The 26,160-nt window shown below is 33.4% G+C and overlaps 1 pseudogene; it reads right to left on the bottom strand.

Annotated features, from left to right (window-relative positions):
* Positions 1–525: 525 nt before the first annotated feature.
* LOC143389522 (coiled-coil domain-containing protein 34-like) lies at positions 526–24,667 on the bottom strand (annotated as a pseudogene).
* Positions 24,668–26,160: the final 1,493 nt, after the last annotated feature.

The following is a 26,160-nucleotide window of genomic DNA, read 5'->3' as shown; positions in this document are numbered from 1 at the left end:
AGATTTTCCTTTGGAAGTCCCAACTCTTATATCTGTAACAAAATAAACTTTTACTCAGTTATTTTTAAAATATAAAAAATGGAAAAAGTATACTAAAAGATATCAACAAAGACTGTTTTGATTGTTCTTGGTTTCTAACCCATTTAGAAAAGCATGCAGTTTAAAAATACATATTTAGACAAATTAATCTTAATGTTATGTTCTTGAACATAAACATCAGCAAACAATATAGAGTATGAAATAATGCAGGCAAAAATTTTGGTTTTATGGGTATTACAGTGTGGTTTTAATACAAGCTAAACATAAGCAAAATTGTTAGATTTATCATGCAAAACAATATGCCAAGATCAATCTTAAAAGAAAAACCAAAACGTAAAAAATACCTTTCTCAATTAATCATTTAGACTCCATATAAAATACAAAAATAATCACATCAAGTACTAACTTGCTGATTGGGAGATAAAAATTCTTTTTGATTTCAAAATTAAGTAGCTTTAGGTAAAAGCATAGTATTTTCCACATATACTATCTTTCCATTTTGCACAGTGTTCCAAGGCAGAGATTGCTTCTGGCTTTATGAATTACCAGAGATGACCTGTGTGGCTAACCTATCACAGGTCTTTTATTCTTCTTTCCTGATAGATCCTTAGCTTCTTTGGGAGGTGGCATATGAATTGGTTTCCATGGAATTGAATTACAAAAGGCTGGTTCTGGATAGGAAGTTCCACTGTAAAAACCTACAATCATTGAAAAATCAGAACAAAACAAAACAACTAAACTTCTTGAGAACAACTACATATTTTAAAATTCCTAGAAAATGTTAAACTGTCAAAAAGGCTAACTATCACTGACATGCCAATCTAATCTGAATACTTTTAAAAACCTAACACTTTCTAATATAGCAATGTAGTAAAAGATAATTCTGAGAAGCCAACAAATAGTTAAAACATATACAAAAAATAATGCTGAGAACCCAAATAATATTGTTAAAATCTATGCAAATAATAATACCTGCAAAGTTTTTAATATGGAATTAATTTCAGAACCATAAAATTGAATAAAACCTTCATTTTCTTAAACCTGTCTAGGAAATGACTTATTTGTGAACTAGTTTCCCCTTGTCAGAGACTAAAATTTAAAGAAAAAATTATTTTGCTTATACAGTTAAAGTGAATCAAGATTTTTTTAGAACAAAAGAATTTTGATTTATTGTTATTCAAGTTAATAAGATTTCACAGAATCAGTATAATTTTAGTACTAATTAGAGAGCATCTTTTGATGAACATACTGTTTAAAAATTGTGATGCCTGACAATAATAACTATGTCAAGGAAGAACATTCTGTAAATTATGTTCAAATCCTTTGGTCATTATAGACACACAAATTTCTTTATTTCATAATTTATAAAAATGATAGGAAAAAGAATAAAGACTTAAGGGAAGTACAGCATGCAGACAAATATGATGCTTATTAGAATGAAGGGAAGGGATGGGGATAGGAAAAGAATAGAGTGAAATGAATTTAAAATAATGCTCATATGATGTATATAATTGAACCATCATGTACATCCATAAGAATGGTATGTCCCATATTTGTTTAGTTATATCAAAATGAATTCTACAGTCATGTATAACTAAAGAGAACCAATAAAATAAAAAAAGAATTAAACTCATTTAAAAAGCAAAGTAATTTAATAAAATAGTCCATTGTTTTAGCAATTAATTTCTAGTCAATATGTATATTCCCACCTAAAGTCTTAGCTTTACTATCTAATCATTAGGTTAAAATCACTGCTTATTGCCCTTTTTTTAAGCAAGAAAGAAAGATAGAAAGGGAGGGTGGCAGGGAGGAAGGTGGGGGTAAGAGGAGGAGGTGAAGGAGAACGAAGAAGCCATCCTCAGTAGCTAAAATGGATTAATGGGTATAATGGATGACCTCTATGACATATAAGAGAGGCCTAATCCTGACAGCAGGAATGTGTCTTTCAGACCCTGGCAGCCAACTTTGACTGCATAATATGTCAACACACACTTCACCAAGATGGTCAAAACAAAGTCTGGAATATGTTCCATTGTGTGAACAAAACAGAATGGGAGTATTTTTTAATAATAAATCATTTAAACAAGTGAAGGCAGCTGTCATCAAGGTATGAACTTTCAACATAAAGCACAACGAAAAATATGCAATGCCATTTATCATCAGACCAAGCCTAAAGGCCAATTGGTTCTGTTTGATCATGTGCTATCTATATCCTACCCTGTAAAAATAACTTGCCAAAGACACTGGAAGCTCTACCTTAGAGAAGGTTAGAAAAAGGGTAGGCAAGATGAACCATTAAAAACATCCTCAGTAAGGCTTTTTTATCCAAGAATGTAGAAGCACTACCAAGGATGTTAGCAATTGAACCCAGGGCTGTATGCATGCTAAGGACCTGCTCTGTGACTGAACTACAATTTCATTCCTGAGAATTTAACTTATTTCCAAATGTTAGAAATCATTGATTAAAAGTGTAAGTTTGCAGTTCTACAACCATTACTTTTATATATCATTTATTCAGAATGAATAAATTCCTACCAACATAGTATAATTTTCTAAAAGATAGTAATTTGAAAGAAAAATAAATTTTATAAGTTTCTATTTCTGTGAAAAAGAAACAAAATGTATAAAATTTGCTTTTGCAAACCATACTTATGTAAGCCACATAACATTAAAACTAACCTGTAAGTTTTCCATTGGCATACCCATAGCTCTTTACAGCTGGACAACGTTTACCTTTTGCATTTTCCAACCATTCCTTAAACTTTTATCTGCTATTTCCTTTTTCTCTTGTAATTTAGCTTGCTGTTGTTTTTCTTTTTCCTTAAAATGACAGGACCAAAGCATTCCCAAGGATATTCTATAACTAAACTTTCCATTCAAATTTTACTGAGTCTTTTCTCCCAGTTCTTTCCTCTCTCAATGGCTTACTGGCCACAATATTGAATTATATTTCTATAATTTGAGAGTAAAATTGAACATAATCAGGGATGTGATATTAATGCATCTTCCTCTAAACAATAAGATATCAAACCCAAGAAAAAGAAAGGAATCCACTTTCTTTTTAAAGTAATTTATTATACAGTAATATGACTAGATAAAAGTACATTGAAAAAATATTTAAAACAACTAACAACAATTTTGAATATGACTGAAAAATATATAGGCTTATTGAAATTACTCAATGTAAGGAAACCAAAAATACATATTCATTTTGAAGCTTAAAGACAGCATAATATAAGTAAGGATAGTTTCATATCTTTATGCTATGATACGGTCAATTTTCTAATCATATACTTTTTTCTAAAATATAGTTGGCACCTATGAACACCAAAAATATATATTCTAACTGGCTACTTTAATAAAAATACCTTTTCTTTCTTCTTCTTCTCACATTCTTCAGCAATTTTTTTTCTTTAACCATTCTTGATATTTTTCTTTTGCTTTTTCTTGCAAATGTTCTTTCTCTAGTTCTTTTGCTGCTTTCTCCTCCATTTCTTTATTCATTTTTTGTTCTCTTTCTTTACTTTTCTTAAATAAAAATAGAAATTTTAATTGAAATACCTGTAATTATTCTCACATAAGGAAGGATTGTTATATGCAATAATTTTCTAAACTTCTATTATTCTTAAAATAAGTGGTGTAACAGTGATTGGCACAATGTGGTTTATGAGAATATATAACATACTGCAATTACCTGTTCAATGTCAATAACAGGTAGTTACTGCTTGGCTGTAAGTCCCATTAGGACACTGACAAAGATCTTGCTCACCAACATATACCTGCAACTGGGATTGTACTTAGTAAATAACAGGTGCTCAATAAATATTCTTTAAATAAATTAGTGAATAAATATCACTATCTGTTAGACTGCTGAATCCTAGTATTTTTAATGGATGTTTACCCTCATGTATATAAACATTTCTTAGATAGACAATTTGTCAATACAAATACATGGATAAGTATTCACCAAAAGTGTGTTATAGAATTCAAATGAATAATGCCTGCTGAAGATTGCATATAAGGACATAATTGGGCAAATATTTAGGTATACTGTTTTATATAGATCAGAGGTTTGCAAACAAGGCGGAATGTCAAATTCGGCCCACAGGCCATCTGTATTTATAAACAACATTTTATATAAGAATGGCCAACTAATTTTGTTTATATATTTGCATATGGTTTCTTTTATTCTACAATAGCAAAGTTGAATAGTTGCCATAGAGACTGCATGGGCAGAAAACCTGAGATGTTTAAGATCTGGCACTTTTCAGAAAAAAATAATAATAATTTTTGACATAGAATATAACTCAATGATTTTCTTCTCCTTACTCAAATGATGACCTACCAACTGTAGTTAAATTTTAAATAAATAATGACATGAAGAGTTCTCTTTATCAAAGTTTTATAAATTAACCTGAAAGGTATGAAAGGAATATGGAATACAAATATATATATACATATCAGTTTTCATGGAGCAAAGAAAGATGATCCCAAAAGAGAAATTCCTTCCCTGAAAGTATCTTGTAAAATACTGTAATATAAATTAACACTCAATTAATAAACATCAGTTACATACAATATATGTCCTGTTCAGTGCTGAGCAGCACAAGCAAGTCTTGAAAATCAGGGCTTGCACCATTCCTCAAGTTGATATATTTCTTTCTAGCTGTGAAAAGGAATCTTTTCATAACAAAACCTCAATAGCCAATGGAACAATAATGGGTTTTAATTACTCCTCACTGACAGAAAATCTACAAACTGAAAATGGTCTTGGAATATATCTCTCTTAATCTGTGTGATTTATGACTCTCCTGCCTAACCTCACCAGCAAGAAATCATCCAGTCCCTACAATGTTTTCAATGACAGAAACTAACACTTCATTGGTATCTATACCTCACACTATTCTATGTACTTTATTATACATATGGACCATCAGTTAATTCTGACACTCCCAGTATGAGGTAGGTACTATTATTATCCTATTTACAAAGGAGGAAAGGAAGGCACAAGAAGGTAAGTAATTTGTCTAAGATCACACAGTAAGTAGTAGATCACTATAGACCACAAAGACTTCAAAATGGAGCAATGCTAAAAATAATGTTATGCCAAAAAATTTAAACCAAAGTGAAATGTCAAAACTTCTTAAAACATACTACTTCTCAAAATTAATTAAAGAAGAAATAATATCTGGATAACCATTTATTATAAAAAATTCAAAATTTAAAAATTTACCACAAAGTACTCTAGCTTCTGATAGCTTCATTGGTAGTTTGTAATGTACACTTAAGAAAGAAATAATACAAATGACTACACAAATTAATTTTATGTTACAAGATAATATCAGAAACATGGCAAGATAACTGCTCTATAGCCCAAAATGTGAAATAATTAGAAATACATATAACAAATGATGCATAATACCATCATTAAAAACTAAGTAAAACTGATGAGAAATAAGGCAAATAAATGAAAAGAAAAACATATTCATACATTTTAAATTTGATATTACTAAGAGCCATTTTCTCCAAAATGATCTACACATTTAACAAAATCCCAATAGTGCCAGGCAATATTCAAGCAGGCATAATTAGCAAATCTGATAATCAGATGCTGAATTACATATAGAAAGGTGCAAAGGAACTAAAATAAGTTTGGAAAAGAAGACAAAAGTTGATTTATATATCTATTTTTAAAAAACTATAAGTTCAATAATTATAGAGCTGTAGTAACAAGTTATTACTGCTGACACAGGATACAAATCAATAGAAGAGAATAGAATTCAGAAATAGATCTATGTGTGTGTGTGTGTGTGTGTGTGTGTGTGTGTGTGTGTGTTCTATTGATTTTAAACAAAGTGCCAAGGTAATTTGAGAGGGAAAGGATTATCTATTCAATTAACAGTGGAGCAATTTAATATATGTATGCAAATGAATGAACCCCAACTTTTAACTCAACCAGATATTAAAATGAACTAAAAATAAACATACAGGTAAAGCTGAAGTTATAACTTCTAGAAGAAAACAATAAATATTTTACACTCTTGAATCACACAATGTTTCTTAAATAAAGACATACAAAACATAACCATAAAAGAAAAAACTGAAATATGGAATATTGTCAAAATTTAAAACTTATGTTCTTTAAGTTGATCACAGAGGTGCCCTATAATCCCAGTGAATAGGGAAGCTGAAGCAGGAGGATCGCAAGTTCAAGGCCAGCCTCAGCAACTTAGGGAGGCCCTACACAATTTAGCAAGATTGTGTCTCAAAAAAAAAGGATGGGGATATATCTAAGTGGTAAAGTCTACATGGGTTAAATCCCCAGGGAAGGAAGGAAGGAAGGAAGGAAGGAAGGAAGGAAGGAAGGAAGGAAGATCATTCTGCTCTTTAAAATATAGTATTTAGAAAAATTAAATGTGCCATGAGTGGTGGCACACACCTGTAATTACAATGACTCAGCAGACTGAGGCAGGAGGATTTCAATTTCAAAGTCAGCCTCAGCAACTTAGCAAGGCCCTCCTACGCAACTTAGTAAGAAACTGTCTCAAAACAAAAAAAAATTAAAAAAAAACTGGCTGGAGATGTGACTCAGTAGTTAAACATTCCTGGATTTAGTCCTTGGCAAAAAAAAGAAAGAAAAAAAAATTAAATGGGAGAAAATATTTGCAATGCATTTATCTGACATTGGACTTGTGGTCTGAATATATAAAGAATCCAAAGACTGGGGATTAGCTCATTGATAGGTGCTAGAGTAGCCTGAGTGAGGCCCTGAGTTCATTCCCCAGCACCACATTAAAAAAAGAAAAGACAAAGTGAAGAGAAATGTACAAAATTCACCCAGTGTCACATGTACCTATATTCCCAGCTACTTGGGAGACACAGACAAGAGGATCACCTGAAAAGCCCAGGAATTTGAGGTCAACCGGGGTTAAAAAGTGATATCACCAAGATCCCCATCTCAAAAAAAAAAAAAAAAAAAGAAAAGAAAAAGAAAAAGAAAGAAAGAAAGAAAAGAAAGAATAATTCCTATATGTCTTTTGACGGAGAAAGGAGACTTGTTGAGGACTGAACCCAGAGCCTGCTAAGAATGCTCTCAGCCACTAAGTTTTCCTCAACCGTGAATTCTTACAAATTCTTATATCTTAATAAGAAGTCATATAACCCCTTCAAAAAATGGGCAAAAGACTTAAACTGACACAAAACAAATCCAAAAGAAGCTAACAACAAATGTAGCTCAGTTGTATAATGCTACCTACCATGGTCAACAAGTATAATAAACTAAATTATGTCCCTTCACCTCCTATGTTGAAGGCCTATCTCCCAGTGTGAGGAGATAAAACCTTCCAAGGGTAAATCAAACTTAAATGAGGTCTTAATCCAATAAGACTGAAATCCTTTAAAGAGGAAAATACACCAAAGATATGTGTGCAGAGAGAAAAAGCCAGAAGACAAGCCATATGCAGGCCAGAGGCCTAAATAGAATCCAAACCTGCAGACACTGGGATATGAGAAAATTTCTGTTGTTTAAACCACCAAAGTCTGTGGTATTTGGTTATGGCATCCCTGAAAGACTAATACAATGAGCTTATAAAAAGATGTGAAACAGCATTAGATCTCATGGAAATGAAAATTAAAACAATGGCATATACTATACACACACTGGAAGAATGAAAATGAAAGACTGACATTATAAGGTTTGCCAAAGATGTAAAATATTTGGAAATTTCATAAATAGTCATGGGAATATAAATTGGTAAAGCACCTGAGAAAATACTTTGGTAATTTCTCATAAACACATTCTTACCATATTTCCCAGCAATTCAGCTCCTAAGCATTTACCCAAAACAAATGAAAACAAATGTCCACAAAAGACTTGTATATAAATGGTCATAGAATTTTATTCATTATATCTCCTAATGGAAAACAATCCACTGACCATCAACTAGTGAATGGATAAACAATTTGTGCTATTCCATGGGAGACTACTCATCAATAAAAATGAATCAACAACATATGAACTATCAGGATATTTTTAAAAACAAAAGAAGTCCAACACATTCTTTCATTCTGCTTTTAAGAAAGTATAGAATGTACAATCTTATATACAGAATAGAAAGATTACTAAGATATTTGGAGCTGTGGCTGGCTCTGGGAAGGGGAATGGGGGTTGGATGTGAAGGGAACTTTCTGGAGTGATGAAAATGTTGTATTATCTTGACTGTGGTGCTTATTAATTATACAGGTATGTATATCTGTCAAACTCATAAACTTAAAATAGGTGTATTTTATTGCACAGCAGGCAGTCAGAATAATCACTGCTACTGAGAAAGCAGTCAGCCATTAAGTGGCTTCGGATTTTCTAGCACACTGGTTCTATATCACAGAGGACAATAATTAATCTTCTTTTTCTAAAATGGTGCCCTGAAAGAACCTTTGTTTCTTACAAGTAAAAGAAATGAACAACTGGCTACTTAAAGTTTTGACTTTCTATTTTAATTCTTCTAATAGGGCCTACTTGGCACATAGAAAAAGCTAAGTAAACATTTGTGGAAAGCATGAATGATACACTGATAGCAGTGTTATCAATCATACACCTTGTTGATTTGAATTAAGTCTTTCAAATAAAATATCAGTGTGTTTTGAGAATTAAAAACAATTTTATTTTTAAATAACTTTTTAAACATTGAAAGTAGAGGTCTTTTTCAAAATTTGTATTAATGTGTAAAAACATTAATCTGGAAAATAATTTAGCATAGCAACACAAATACTAAGTGTACTCAATGAGAAAAGATATTTGTTTTAAAAGAATTTCACAATTTACAGTCATATTAGAAGAAAGCAAACTTACTAATGTATACATGAATTCTTTTGTCTGATTTTTTTTATAAAACACAGTGAAAATGACTCAGAGAAAATAGCAGCCCAAGATACAACTAAAATGAAGCTGGAGGCAGCAGAGGACCACACACCATAAAATGTAAACAGAAAGCTAGATGCCAGACAGGAAGAGAAGAACCAGGAGAACAGTCTTTACAAATACAGGTAAATGTAACTAAGGCTGAATAAGAAATCTGATAGTTTTTAAGAAAAAAAAGGAGGGATCAATTATTCTTTAACTTGCACAAGAATGCTGCAGAATAGGTAAATTAATTTTTCAGGGTTCATCTCTGAATCATTTTCTACCTTATGGAATCTTGCTTTCAATAATTAGTGATTTATATAATGGCAAGCCACTTACTCCAAAAGAATTTTTTTCCTCAAAAATAATTGGATTAGATCTACTACCACTAACTAAAACAGTGAATATATATCATATATCCCTCAGCAGCATCTTACATTCTTAGAAAAAACAACAATTATGTTTGATTGGCATGGTAAAATTAGCTTAATGAAGTTAGAAGATAAGAGAAGGTTCTTGAGGAGAGAGCACACCATACATGGATAACTATTTTTATATAAACTTCAAAAAGGTGTCAACCAAAATTTTGTAATGGTCATATAGCCTTATTTTGATTGTGACATTTATTCAAAGTACTCTTTTGGGTATGAAGTAAACAAACACAATCCATAGTAATTGATTTCTAAACAAACACAATCCAAGTAAGGATCAAATACTTTTATGGTTATAATACACACACACGTACACACAGACACCTCTCTAACCAAATTTCCTTCTTCTAACGCCTGAATGATGAAGATTATGTTATCTTCAACTTACTGAAATTATTTGATGCTCATTATAATATCACTTGGCATCAGATTCAACAATAGGTAAGGACAAAAACTATAATTGAAATTTAAAACTTTGTTCTATAATTTGAGCATTTATCTAAATTCATAGTTATATTTTAATAATAAAATCAATTCAAAACATACAAAATCACAATATAAAACAAAGTGATAGCAGAGCATTTTTTTAAATGGGGGTTGGGGGGCAGTATTAGGGATTCCACTCAAGCCCTTGTGCATGCTAGATAAGCAGTCTATCACAGAGCTACACCCTACCCTAGACCTTTTTTCATTTCATTTTGAGTCAGGGTCTCAGAAAATTCACCAGACTGGCCTCAACTTTGTGATTCTCCCATCTCAGCTTCTAAAGTAGTTGGAGTCAACAGGCATGTGCCACTATGCCCAGTTATTTTAAAATTTCTAATGTATCAGGATGGGGCAGTGGCTCAGTGGCGGAGCACTTGCCTTGTACATGTAAGGCACTGGGTTCGATCCTCAGCACCATATAGAAATAAATAAACAAAATAAAAACCTTTTTTAAAAAAAATTTCTAATGTGTGATCCAACATAAGAATGTATTAAAATTGAAAGTAGGGATATGAAGGATTGCTAAATGGCTGCATGCTAGCCTAACATGCTTAAGGCAATGGGTTCAATTAGCACCATAAATTAAAAATTAATAGTAATAATAATAATAATAATAACAACAACAACAAAAATTGAAAGTGAGAATAGGAATATACCCCAGTGGTAAAACCCAGCATGAGTGAAACCCTAGGTTTGATCCCCAGCACTGCAAAAAAGAAAAAGAAAAAAGAAAACTCATTCACTCATTCAATTAACAAATGCTTACTATATACAAAGAATTATAAACCTTGTAATGGATAAAAAATAATATAAAAAAGAATTTTCTTGTTCTTAAGGATCTTAAAATTACAAGGAAAGCAAAGGGATGTACATACTACAAAAACAACCATTTTTTTTCTTTTTTATAAAACATACAGAAAATACAAAGCACCATATGATAAGTGGTATAAAAGTTAATATAAATTGAACAAAGATTCACAGGAAAGAATCTCTAACATGTGAACAGCCAATCTGCATGTAGGAAGTAATCTGAGTTAGATGAAAAATGGAAAAGTAGAACAGAGGATATGATGAGATTCCATCCTGATAAAATACCATATGTAAAAATTAGGAAATGAAAAATAGTAAGAAGATAAGTATTCTCAAAATTTCTCAAGAATACATACTCTTGAGGCCTGGGCAGTACAGTCAAAAGCTCAAGATTTCTAGGAAATTTATTTGTATCTTAAAAATAATGTAAAATAATTTAGTGTTCTCTTAGTATATGCAAGGCCCTGGGTTTGATCATCAACACTTTGAAAAATAAAATAAAAATAAAACTTACAGTCTACTTCTTTATATTCCTATGTTTGCTTTACTATAAAAATATAACATTTTCCTCTCAAAAAATTTCCAGTAAAACTAATACTCCAAGAAGATTGGGGGTGGCTGTGATTATCTTGTGTGAGCTCCCTAAATAATCCCAGTAAAAAGAATCAGCACCCACTTGAATCAAATGTATGAAAGATGATATGTCATGAGCTTTGTAATGTTTTGAACAACCAATAAAAAAAAAGAATCAGCATAGAATAAAGAGAAAACAGATGGTAGACATGGCTGAAATGCTATTTTGACTCAGGGAATAGAGTGGAGACTCTTTAACCAGTCAGTCTAGAGTTGTTAAAATCTCAGTCAGAAGACAGTACAGGTGTGGAACATAAAAAAAAGTAGTCAAGGAATGACAGTCAGATCTATTCAGCAAAGTTTAATCTGGCAGAGACATACAGGAAGGGTTTATTCATTTAACAAATATTCCCGGGTACCTCTAATGTGTGGTAATGGATAAGCTGTTGGAGAACTGAAGAAAAGAAGCAAAATTCCTGATCTTATAAGAACTTATATCCTAGTGTGGAGAAGTAAACAATAAAGTTGAAGGAAGTAATGAGACCATTCAGAAAATAAAATAGAAGCAGCAATTATATATAGTAAAGGAAGGGATGTTTTGGAGCAACAGAATTATTATTATTATTAAATGGCTGAAGACACAGTAGAAGTAATAGAAATAAAGGAATAATAGGAAAAAGTCTATGAAGAGGAATGGGGCAAAGGTATTTTTTTAGGTGTACACATTTGGAGTTGCCTGCTGATCTAATGGATAGAAATCCAAGACTCAAAAAATTCAAGTCTAAAGATTCAGACTTGGTGGGGCTGGCATTATAGCTCAGTGGTAGAGCACTTGCCTAGCACATGTGAGGTGCTGGGTTCCATCTTCAGCACCGCATAAAAATAAATAAATACATTAAAGATATTGTGTCCATATACAACTAAAAATATTTTTAAAATATTTAGAATTGCTGAATGTAGGCAGACACTAGTAGAGTTCACAGGGACAGAAAAGAACAAAATTAGAGGGCATCCAGGCTCTGTAGTGCATGCCTTTAATCCCAGTGACTCAAGGGGACTAAGGCAGGAGGATGGCAAGATAGAGACAGTCTCAGCAACTTAGTGAGACCCTGTTTCAAAACAAAATAAAAAGGGTAGAGATGTAGTTCAGTGGTAAAGCATGCCTGGGATCAATCCTTAGTACCAAAAACAAAAGATGAGTAAAGGACAAAGGGAAGAAGACAAGAGACTTGATAAATATTCATGAGGGTAGGGGTAAAAAACAAAAGCAAAACCTCAAAGAAGAAAGAACCTAAGAGAAATATAAGAAAAACCAAGCTAAGGACTAATTGGAAGAAAGACTTTGAAAAGAGATGTTAGGATATGTGTATGCATTTTATTCCTTTTTACCTATTAATTCTTTTTCTGAACCCATTCCTTGTGCTCTTCTTCAGCAATTATCTTTCTTTTTTTAAGTTATTCCATTTTTTCTTTTTTCTAGTTGTTGATTTAATTCCTGTGGATTTCATTTAAACAAAAGGCAATGTTTAAGGGAAGTTCCCAAATCATATATTTTAAAAAAAGGCTGAGCTTAACCAAATTAAACAAGAATATAGTTTCCATTATACAATATATATCACTGCTGATAATAACTTACTTAACTAACTAGTCTACAATGAAAGAAAGCATTGGTAAAAAGTATAAGTCATTTTTTAGAAATGCAAATAATTGCTTGGCAGCAAAACACTAGTTTCATAGACTAAATTTCAGCTAATTTATGCTCATTGAAATCAACTTTCCCACAATTAAATTTTGGCACCACTGTAAGCTATTGGCAGTAGCTCAAGAGAATTGCAACTTTCTTTTACAATTATAAAAAGTTTCAAGTTTCTTGCTGAAGATAAAAATAGTAATTAAGTAATTCCTAAATAAAAATTTTAATTCAGAGTTACACCAAAGAAGAAATGTAAAGAAGGTATTCAGTTTTCCATAGAGAAAAAAATAATCAGAGTTTTCTTCACAGATTTTATAGCTACTGGGGTAAAAAACAAAACCAAATTCATACCTCAGATTATTTAACTGCCTTGCTGTCACCAGAATCTACACATCTGGGCATTTCCTCAGAAGAAAGAATGTGGAAGGTATGGCCAAATAAAACTACAAGTTGAATGCCACCACTCTGTCACTCATCGGCCAAATTATGGCATTAATTGAGAAAGCTGTTCAAACTAGACTTCTCTAGGACTCTACAATCATAATTACTGGTTAGTTTTCTTCCTTCCTTAGATACTAATAATCAGATACATTTATGAATCTTCCATTGGTCCCCCTTTCTCCTTCCCATCTTTCCTTTCTCCCCAAACACCTCCATGGGCAATTTTCCAACTCTCAGGTTAATTCCAGGGTTTTAAATGAAGATAAAACTTTACACCAAGAACATTTTTTTTTTGCATTTTAGAATAACTAAATCCAAAGATACTTATTTACCATGACTTCTGATCTTAAAATTCCACTGCAAAGAAAATAGTTGCCCTATCTCACTTAGAAAATCTTCAAACTTTGAAATACCATATCCCACAAAACAAATATCCACCTTGATAGGATTCTTCACTACCTCATAGCTGTTATTCCTTCATTACTCACTCAATACACTCTGAGTGCCTGCTATTTATCTAACAAGAACTGTGCGTGTACACACACACACACACACACACACACACACACACACAGAGAGAGAGAGAGAGAGAGAGAGAGAGAGAGAGAGAGAAAGATGAAATCTTAGAAGTCTCTCATCTAATCTTTTCTCTATATACCAAAGAATAAAGTGCTACACTGTGAGTTACTGGGTATAAAAAAAGGAGTTTGGAGTAAAGAATGAAAAGGGAAGACAAAGAGAAATGGTTTGAACCAGGATAGTCAGAAATGAGCAGTTGCTTAAAATAGTGAGAGAAGATGACTTTAAAAGAAGTGAAAGATGTGGGTGGGGATGATGATTAATTTAAAGTGTGGTACTAATTTCCTCTTTAGATAGAAAGAGGTTTTTTGAAGACAGTAAATTGAACACTATGATGAAGAATAAAAGTCAAAAGTGATGATTTAGAGCTCTTATTAAGACTGAAGGCTGAGTTTTAAATGATCAATACTATTCTGAGGGAGATTGACTAGAAGGTTACGACAATATACCCTATAAGGGGAAGACAGTCTGGACTTGTGAAAACAAGTAAAAGGAGAAACACACAGAGTGTGTGTGGGTGTGCAGATACGCATGTGTGTATGTATGTGTATATACATGTGTATAAATTTACATATAGTAAAAGGCTAGATATAAATCTGACAACTATACATTCGAAATTTTCCAAACCAGTTCTAAATTTTCTTTTAAAGAAAAGTTTAAATGTATGGTAAATCATAATTGATTATATTTATATACTTTTTAAGAGTCTTCAGGTAACTCAAAAGGGAGAAAATTAAGATGTTGCATTACTATTTTATGAATACCAAATTTTAGTTAATGTTGATATAGGTGATAATAAAGAAAAGATCCAAAATTACCTAGAAAATGCTACCACTGACCCGAATAGTACTGTATTCTTATAATGTCTATTTAAGTATTTGCCTACCCAGAATATACATCACATTCTCATACACTACTCTCTCTTCCAAGGCTAGCTCCTCTTAGAATTTCCCATGCTGAATGGCTCCATCTTCACCACTGAGGCAGGCCTCCTCCAGGATACAGCAGGAGTCTTCTTTCCAAAAGCCTCTGCGTGGTCTTCTGGTACATCACTGAATATCAACAGGATTATAGCTATTTTCCCATAGAATAAACATTTGGTTATGGAAAATCAAACTCCAAAGTGGGTCCTAAACATGCATCATTATTTCAATACATTTTGCCTATTTTCAAGTGATTTTTTACTATTGAAGGTAACAAAAACAAAAACAAAAACAAAAAACAAACTGACAATTTTGAGTTTCACCAACTCTATATCCTACCCTATTCCTTCCTTAAGGGCTGATAAATTAAATAGCTGAAGATTAAGTGGTGAGGTTAAAATATACAGGAAAAAAAGTACCTGGACTAGTCACAAAATAAATAATTTTTATAATTTTGAACAGATTACATTAAAATGTTAAGTCAAATGTTAAAAATTAGAATTAGCAAAAGACCACAGAGAACTTAGAATTAAAGAATTATTTTAAATAATCAAAATGTAAATATATTTAATAACCTACAAAACCAATATGCTAGCTTGCATAATGTCAATGTTAATTTTTAGTGTTTACCATGTTTATCATTTCAACATTATTACAAATGTATAACATTTTTAATAGGGTAACTATAAAGGGTTAAAACAATTTTTTAACTCAATCTCACAGAGATGTCTAAAACAAATTTAAATGTCTGTTACTGAAATCAAATTCATGAATGAAATGAGCTTTTTAATGATTCAACTATCCTTTAAGTTTTTCTTTAAGTGGGGCATGGTGGCACTTGCCAGTAATTCCAGCAGCTTGAGAGGCTGAGGCAGGAGGATTACTAGTTCAAAGCAATCAGCAACTTAGTGAGGCCCCCAGTAATTTAGTGAGACCCTGTTTCTTAATAAACTACAAAAAAGGACTGGAGATGTGATTCAGTGGTTAAGTACCTCTGTGTGGTACTGAAAAAAATTTCCTTTAAATGTTAAAGGAAGAAAATAAGAAAGCAAGAATAAGTTCAAAAAGCAAATACTAAGTCTGATCTATTTATTTCTAAAATATTTCTTAATAAAAAGCACTTAAATTGGAAATCTAAAGAACTTAATACCAGTTCCAGCTCTGCCACTAACCGAAACCTTGGCAAAGTTACTTCTCTTGCCTTCATGCTTCTTAGATTTTATAAGGATCTGAAATAAACCATTTCTTATGGTCAAAAATCTGTGCTTTTAATGACATGGTTTGTAAGAAAATTAGGGAATAGAGTAAATAAGGACAGAAAAATAAGGGAAAGCATGACTTAGGAAATAAAGAGAAAGGCATAAAAATCCAAATAGATTTTGGCTGAAGTTTATGATGATAAGCCATCTTCTAATTCTGCATTGTTTTCTACCAATATCATCAGTCCCCCAACACCAAATGCCCTCATATATCCTGCAAAGCAAACTGATCCTACTTCCAATGGAAGTACCTCCAATTTACACTTTCTGGATGACAGAAGTTAAATATTATTTCTGCAGAAAGCTATAATAGTTTTCAGCAGTATTCTTTAAAAGAAAAAAAAATTAAATAAAGTTTTCACTCAAAAGAAATAAAATATAAAGACCATAATAGCTCAAAATAAGCTAACAAAACATTGAGTAGATGATCCATATGTTATGATTGATAGGTACGATTCCTTGGCATGACTAACAGGCAAGATTCATTCAAAAATATTTTAAATTGCTTCAAAGTTAATTAATGAAGTAGCCATAAGAAATGTCAAATTACTCAAAACATGAAAGGCTTTAATACATACAAATAATTATACCCTGCTATATGCTTAATGGTTGTGGTAAGGGCTTTATATTTATTATTTTATACTGTTCTTGAAACAAATCTTCAGAGTAGTTATTACATACATATGTAATAACTAACTCATATTGAATTCTTTCTATATAGTAGGCCATATCCTGATATTCATTTAGACCTCAAAATAACAATAAGAGGTAAATATTATTCTCCCCCTTTCACTGATAGTGATGCTTCTTACAAGTGACTTCTATAGTAGCTAGAAAAAATGCAAATGAACTGTGCTTTTCCACTAACTTACTCTACCAGTGTTTTCCAAGTTGTGAGTCTAAAATCAATTGAACAGATTAAAATTGACTTTCATAAAAAAGAATACCATGTTTTGAATAAATTAAGATACTTTTTAAAATATATATGTATATACATCTATGTATAGGTTTATATTTATGTTCAACATGAAAAAAATAGGTTTCTCACCGTGAACAAATATTTTTCAAAAATATTACACAAGAACTGATGAACAGTGATAGAACCCTTGCCTAGCATGTGCAGGTCTCTGGGTTTGATCCCTAGCAGTCCAAGAAAAAAAAAAGAAGCAGGAAAAATAAAAGCCACACTAAACATTGGAACTAGTAATGTTAAAAGAACTAGTAATGTTAAAATCTAACGTTGAGGTAAAGGGAAGAGACTGGGGTCTCAAAAATAAACATTAATTCTGAAAACAAATTAAAAAAAATCTTCTCCAAAGGCTATCACTAGCAATGATAGAAATGCCAATACCAATAAAAAACAAAATCAGGCATCTTTATAGTTTGTTTCATTTAATCCTCACAAAAAACCTATGACAGGTACTATTTTTCCCACCTATCCAGATGGGGAAACTGAAGTATAAAATCTAAATAAATTGACTAAGATCACCCAGCAAGTAAAAAGACTAGAACTAGAGCTTTTATTAAGCCTGGCTGAAACCAAACCACAAAGTCTTTTTCAAGCCCTGTGCCTGCTAAGAGGAAATAAATACTACTCTCACAGTGTACATTTCCAGGAATAAATTTGTATTCTAGAATACAAAGTATCATGTAAAAGGGAAATGCCAGAATATACTAATTTACATAATCATTTGAATCATTCCAAGTCTCCTAAACAGATGATTGCCTACCTGGTATAAACTTATCACAAAAATAACAACTAGTTTCAAAACCAATATGAAAAATTTCAAGGAAGATCATAAAGGGCAAAGAAAGTGCAAAGCTTTAGTTCCCATGATTTTTTATAATAACATGGTTACTAACAGACTAGAATAAACTAAAATATCCAACCATAGTGTACCAGTTTACTGTATTTCAATATACATTAATACATTTTAAATATACTTTAATAATAAGCAATCTTTTTCTTTTCTTTTCTTTTCTTTTTTTGTGGTGCTAGGGATTGAACCCAGAGCATTGTGCATGAGAGGCAAGCACTATACCAAATGAGCTATATCCCCAGCCAATAATAAGCAATCATTTTAAAGTGATGTTGAAAAATATTTAATGAGGGCTGGGTTATAGCTCAGTGGTAACATGTTTTCCTAGCAAGAACAAAGCCTTGGGTTAGATCCCCAATGCAGCTCCAAAAAATACAAAAAAATAAAATAAAATGACATGGACATATATTAATAATATAACAGGCAAAAAAAAAACAGATTGAAAAAGATTGAAACTATTTCATTGAAAATAAGAAGTATCTTTCACCATTTCTGTGATGAAAAGAAATCAGATAGTGAGTCTGGATAGGGAGCTTAGGTGATGGCAAATTATACAAATCTATTTACTTGCCAGGGCGCATGCTCTTTGGTAGGTAGAATAGATTCCTGTCTCTATTTCAATTTTTCTCTTCTTTCTTAGAACTTTTCCTGAGTATATAGTTGAATTTACCTAAGAGCAAAATTCTATTGTATGTCTCTCTAGATATACATTTGTACATATAATCAGCCCTCTGTATCCATGGGTTCTGCAACCATTGATTTAATCAAGCATAGATCGAAAATATGCCAAAAAAAATGTGCCTATACTGAGCAGGGACACATTGTTTTCTTGTCATTATGCTGTGAGCAATTCAGTATAATAACTACTTAGGTAGTGTTCACATTGTATTAGGCGATATAAGTAATTAGAAAAGATTAAAAGTAGATGGGGAGATATATACATTAAATGCTTTTATATAGAAAGACTTGAGCATTGAGTATTTTGGAACCCAAGAAAGTCCTGGAACCAAACCTCTTGGATACTTAAGAGGACTGTGTTTATTTTTTAAAAACTTACATAGAAGAAAGTCTAGAAGGCTATATTCCATATTTTTAACAAAGATTATTATTAGGTGGTGAAATTAAAAGAGCTTTTCATTTTTTAAATTATATTTAGCTATATTTTCTAAATGTTCTTCTAATGAATATACTGCTTCTATAATTAGATTTATTAAAATTGATATAGTAAACAAAGACAAACAAATGCACACACATTGTTTTCAGGAACAATAAGATTAACATTTTAATTTACAACAGCAACTTCACTCTTTGAGCTCATTGTCATATAGAAAGAATACTGTCTAGTTGTACCTCTAGAGCTTTCTGTTTCAGATGGTCATGTTCTTCTTTTTCTTTGCCAACAAACCACACCTCCCATGGTGTCAGGCTGCTTTCTCCTAAGTGGACCTGTTTCTGTTCTTCTTGGTTATCTTCTGATTCAACTTTACTGCTATGAAAGAAAGGATACTGTAGAACTTGTACACAAAATACTTCTCTTTCTAGTCAAAAATCATTTAACTATACAATGAAAACAAAATCTAACAACATATTTTCAATACTGTTATTTTAAAAACATATGAATCAATTATATAAACCAAAAATATGAAAAATCAGGAAAAGGAAATCTAATTTTGAATTACTTTACTCATTTAGTTATGCCACACCCTTCAAAAACCAAATTATTTAAAAACCCAATGGAATAACTTGAGCTCAACCTATGTGCCTCAAGGTCACTTGAGGAAATGATTTATTTCTAAAATTTTATTTTTTTATTCCTAAAAATTCTATCTATACAAGTAATCACTAATTACTGCTAGTACACATAATCTTTTGTAGGTGTGTGTGTTTTACCAGGCATTGAACCCAGGGCCTTGGACATGCCCCTGAACTATATTTATGGCTCCACTACCACATACACACATATAACATAACGTTAATCAGATCCTGGGGCAGACCTTTCCCTTTCCCTCCATTATATAGCACAGAAAAAAGTAATGTGTACATATATACTGAGAGAATGATGAAAAGCAAATAATTTAATAATTAGGAATTCTGGGTAAAGGATGAACAAGTTTTTAATATTCTTTTTCTTTAAATTTGAAATTATTTTGAAATAGAAAGCTATAGGAAAAAAATATACCCTTCTCTTTTTCAGTGCTGGGAATCGAAGCCAGAGCCTCATTCATGTTAAGTATACTCTGTACCAACTGAGCTACACCCACTACTGCTGTGGCCCTTCTCTCCTTCAACATTTAATATTTTGTTTGATGACCTTTTGCCAGTTCTTAGAGTATACAAGACTCTTCAATATGGTTATTTCTTATCATTGTCTTCATCTCCACTTTGTACCTTCTGTCAGTCTGACTCTTCTGGGTATACAGAAAATTAACTATATGAGTAAATAAAGAACAGAAGGATTTGGCTGGATACATAAGCCTCACAAAACTTATGGAAAACTTAACAATCAGTACTCACAGATAGGAAGGTTGTTCAGTACCCAACATAGCTCCAGGGGCAAGTTTATTATATAGACTCAGGTATGTGTATCTTCAACATTGTTCCTTCTAACAAACAATTGCCTCACAACTGCTTTGTACCACTTTTTCTACCTCATAGATTCAGTTTCCCTAATTTTTTGGGGGGGGTTATGTTATTTAATCATCCATTCATGTCTTTTCAGAACTTGTATTCTAAGTGGAAAAGAGACATTGCTAATATATTATTTCTTAGGCACATCTTTCCTCTTCAGTGTTGCATTATGACCTCATCTGTTCTCAGCTTCAACTATCACTATATGCTGGTGATATCTGGATAAGCTATTCTGGGCCAGATCTCTCTCTTAAGTTCCAGACTTATTTCCAACAATTTTATAGACAGCTCCATGATATTGAACTCAGTCAATTGAAAAAAAAAATCTAAGCATTTTCCATCATCCACCCCCCTCTTTCTTCCCCACAAAGAAAAATTTTACTCCTCTTATAACCCTAAGTGAATGTTACCACCATCCAGCCAGTTACCTAATCCAGAAATCCAGATCTGACTCCACCCACTACCCCTCCATGTCTGATTCCCCCTACCCTCATGCCCATACAATCACTAGTCATATCAATTCTACATCCTTCAATTTTCTCAAGTGATTCTCTTCTCAAACCTTTCAAACACTCCAAATATAAACAGTATCTAGCCTTCCCTTTTAAATCATTCTCTAAACCTGTTGCCAGATTTGTCCCTACCAATGCATCCCTTTATCATATAACTTCTCATCTCAAAGTTCTTCAGGGCCCATTTGCGCACAGGATGAAATCCAAACTCCTTAGCCTGACATCCATAAATTGACTCCTTCCTTTCTTTTCATAAATGGGTGATACAGACTCTACATTTCAGTCATGTTGAACTTCTGTGGGTTGGTAAATGCACTATGGTATTGTGCTCTTCAGCTTTTGCCTAAAACCGAAATGCCTTTCCTCTACCTTCACATATGGCCAGATTAAGAGCTTACTTTCATGAGTAAAACAGCCTGGGGATAAAATCTCTATATGCTTCTTCCTAGCTTCTGCACATATTCAAATTTCTCTAAAAAAGAGATCCCATCTGTAAAATGGAGATGACAGTAGTAGCTGCATGAAGAAGCAAAGCACTTAGTATAGTTCTGGGCCCTCAGTAAATACATGCTATGCCATTTATTATAATTATTACTATAACTAACTCCTATTCTTCCTTCAAGATTTTATTCTGATACTATATTGTCTGGGAAACTTTCTAAAAACTTCTGGATTAACTGCCTTGGGCTTCCTGTCACTGGTCTCCCTCTGCCACAGGCCATGAGTTCCTTAAAGAAAAGTATATGAATGAATGAATGAATAAATAAATAAATAAATAAGAACATGGCTGGTTGTGATAGCATATACCTGTAATCCCAGCAATGTAGGAGGCTGTAGATTAGTAGGCTGTAGATTAAAGCACCTTGGATTCAATCCCCAGGACTGGAAAAAAAAGGAAAGAAGAAAACCAAATATGTCTTGACTGAGGGTCTAGAATATGAAACACTGTTGAAAGAAGAAATTAGTCAAATCAGTTTTTTTAGATAACACTTTAAATACTGCCTGCCTTAACATTTTTAGCAAACGTGTTCAAAATGTATAGCATATAAACTACAGATATACTCATAATAAAGAAAGGCTTCATAATTAGCTATTTATGAGAAGAAACTTATTAAGGCATAACTTTCCTAACTATAGTTATATGAAATACAGAAAAGAACTAAATTGATAAGCAGTAGGCCCAAAGCATATTATAAAAGACTCCAGAAAAATACTTTTCATCATCTTGTCTTGAGGTCATCTTTGATTATCTTCTCAATCCCAGCCAATACACTTGAAGGTTAATCCATCTTTTAAGCATAAATCTACTTGTACTGAAAATTATCTTGAGGGACTGGGGTGTGACTGAGTGGTATAATGCTTGCCTGGCATGTATGAGGCCCAGCACACACACAAATCTGAGCACAAAGATATCTGCAGCCAATGCCTGAGTCTATCTCAAAGAAGCCTTACTCTACTAGTATGCCACAATCAGATGTAGCTAGTAAGGGACAGAGAGAGGCATAAAATCCCAGAGCTCTTGGTTTCTCTGTACTCTACAGAGGATGCTGATAGCCCAAAACAATGGCTGGGCTATGACTCAGGCTTCCTTCCTTCATCTCATCCCATACAAGCTATCCAGAACAACAACTAAAGGAACACAGTCATCTTCTAAAAGAAGTGCTAGTGTTTCTGAACCATTTGAAAATAATCATGGTATCTAACTATTCTCCAGGAAGGAGAAACAGGAATTCATTCAACACACATTTATTGAGTACCTAATAAACATTTAACACTTGCCACACACAAGATCTAACAAATTCTGCAATCTTTCTAGACCCACATCCTCAGAATTCTTTTGACTCATGGGGAATGAAATGTGCTTAGGCAGCCTTAGCCCTATTAGCTCATTCAGGCTTTGAGTGAGACATAGATAGGTCTGGCTCCTTCCTTGACAGGTTCCATTTGATTAGCATTTTGGCTTGTGGAAGCTAATGCAGGGTCTTAGTAGTTGAGCTGCAGTTTTTCATGGTCATTTATTCCTCAGGCTGATAAACTATGTCCACCTTGTTTAGTCCTGTTAATTATGTTCAGAAGGTATTTCACACATCTTTAAAATTCATTTTAAAAATATCTAATACCCACTAAGTCCTAAAGAATCCCTATAAAACATAGATGAAAATGGTCTCCTAAAACCCTTACTCTTACCACTGAGTCTATAGGGTTAATATGAGATGGTCTCTTTCTTGTTTTTTCAATCAGCCTGGACAGCATGCATGGTTACTCTTCCTGGTTTTCATTTCCACCAACATACCTCTCATCTTTAAAAGAGTAACTTTTGTAACCATGTATGGGTCATTTCAGATGGTTCCACATTCCATTCATTCATTCCTTATACAGAGAGGGGCGAACTTGTCACTTACACATAAAGTATGGGTTCTCTGGTCTGCATTTTTTATATTTCCTGTATTGTTCCTTATATAGTTTGATGATCAGAAACTTGTAAATTGGCTTCTGAAGATGACATTTACCCCAAAATAGACCTACATTATTACAGTGATAGGCCTTTTGCTTCTATTTCTATACACCCTAAAATAGTCATGCTGTATAAGAGGGAACCTGATCAGTTTACCTCACTATTAGGCCCAGGTCTGCTAATAAATTGGTGTATGCCTTTGAGTCAGACTTTTTATTTGTGTTCTGTGATGCAGTTTTATCACATGTAAAATGAGTGGAGCGAGCTGGGCTTTAATTTAATAAAATCTAGTATATTTTATTTATGGTCCCCAGTACCTAAACTAATATGTGGCAAAACATAGATGTTTGCTGACTGAATCACTGTAGAAATAAACATTAAGATGGTTTTTAATAATCCCTTTGCTTCAAATATTCTTTGATACAACAATAACTATTCCACTGAAAGTTCGTCCTCAGATCAGACACAACCCTGCCTCTGCATGCTGTCGTGGACTAATCTCTGTGCTTCAGCTCTTTACACTATTATAACCTACTACATAAAACACATTTTGGAACTAAGATTATGGACAAGAGTTCTTCAGTTCACCATCTGGATTTCTGAGGATTTGTAAAACTCCTGAAATAGAAGCAGTTTTCTGTGTTCGAGACTATATATGGGTCATTTTTAAGGAAATTGAGATAGCAGCAATTAAAGGGCTAAGAATCAGAAAACATGTCATCTTTAAGAAATGGCCCAGGACTCTCTGCAGAAAGGGCTGCATTTAAGGATGCAGGCGCCTGCTCAGCCTCTAAGGTGGGAGACAGGAGATTGTTTTGGTTTGCTGAAGGTACTTTGAAGGGTCCAAGGAACCTTGGGACCGGTGGTATCGGTCGGGCAGCCTCAGGTTTACCTGGCGCGCCCTGGTAACTCCGTTCCTCTCAGGCTCAACACCTCGGCCTCTACGTCATGGACATCTTCCTCCACATCTTCCTCATCCTCTCCATCACCATGTTCATCGTCAAACAAAAAGTTCTGGTGGCCAAGGGGAGACAACAGTGACATGGTGGAATTGCTGCAGCTCTGAGGCAGCGGGACCAACAGATAGACGTCGCCACCGCCCCCAGCCTCTGCCTCCATGGACCCGTCATGAGGACGGAGAAGGAGGCCACGGAGGCCTCAGACTGGGAACTACAGTCCGCAGAGAACAGGATGCCGGGAGGGGAAGAAGCAACACTCCACTGCCACATAGCCCACATCTGGTCCGCCAAGTTCAAACCCGCCAAGCTGTGGCGGGGACATGCTCTCCCAGCAGGCCCCCCGCGCTGGGCCCGGCCAATCCGGGCCGGCCCCGATGCCGCGTTGCCATGGCAACGCAAGGAGGACACGAGGGCTGTGTCTGGAAGGTGCCTGTTGCTTATGAACTTATTCAATTCTGCTCTCTTCCAGCAGACACCTTCGGGAGGGCCTGGGCTTTTTTTTTGAGGTTTTGTTGCAGACCATTTGGTATTTGAAATAACGTTATTACTGAATAAAGCAACTCCTCTTAAAGGGAAAGAGGCAGAATTAAGGACTAACATCCACCCCTCGACCCCACCCCCCACCCCAACACACATATAAAATCAGGATTATATGCACCAGTCTTAATTTCCTTGAACAGTTCATGCTTTTTTGAGGGTGAGGTAATTTAACTTTACAAGTGTATCCAAGAAAGCAGGTTTAGGTGGCCTGGGGATGTAGCTCAGTGGTAAAGTGCTTGCCTAGCATGCATGGGGCCCTGGGTTCCATCCCTGCTACCAAAAAATAATGCAGGTTTAGGACAATCTTTTAGTGTTTTGATACATCTTGTTTGCCTGGCGCCTTAAGGCAACTAGTCTGTCTACACCTGTGAATTGTTTTTACTTTTTTAAGCCTCTATTATGTGCTAAGCCTCTAACCTTTGCTAAGCACTGAGGTAAAAGCTGCTGTTACTCTAAATTCCTCATCTTTTGGTGGCGACAAATGTAATTAAAATATGCTGTGATGTGTATTTTATGAGGAAAGAATATTTTGTGGGAATTCAGGAATTGGAGATGGGGATAAAGGTAGCAAGAAAGATGACAGACATTATAAAGCTGGATGCTTTATTTATACAGTTGTAAATTTAGCTCTGTCTAGTTCATAATTTGAATAACTGGTAGAAGTATAATGTGAAAATGGACAGTGGCTAAAAAAAAGCACATAAAGTTGATACTGATCAAAGAGTAATACACCATCCTTGATGAAGTTTAGATCTACAAAATTTGACACAGGACAATGAGATATGATAAAAATATTAACAATCAAAGACAATTCTGGAAGCAGAAGCTATAATAAAATATGATATGCCAGCTAGAGGCATAGAGCATGGGAGACCCTGAGTTTGATTCCCCTACCACAAAAAAAATAAATATGCATGCTTAAAACTTCTTAAATGGAATATTTTTAAATTTTAGTAACAACAGTGAAATGAAGAAAATCAGAGCAAACCAAATGAGTAATAAATTGATCAAAGAACAAAACTTATTTAGTAGAGTTTTTTTATTCTCTACCCTAATAATTCAATATTGGCATGTCTGGCTAAAACCTTTCATTAGAATATTTTGAGAATCAGT

Source organism: Callospermophilus lateralis, unplaced genomic scaffold (genome assembly GCF_048772815.1).
Source record: "Callospermophilus lateralis isolate mCalLat2 unplaced genomic scaffold, mCalLat2.hap1 Scaffold_63, whole genome shotgun sequence".
Taxonomy (NCBI): domain Eukaryota; kingdom Metazoa; phylum Chordata; class Mammalia; order Rodentia; family Sciuridae; genus Callospermophilus; species Callospermophilus lateralis.
Note: the sequence above shows the minus strand (reverse complement) of the source record. Positions and strands in the feature narration are given on the sequence as shown.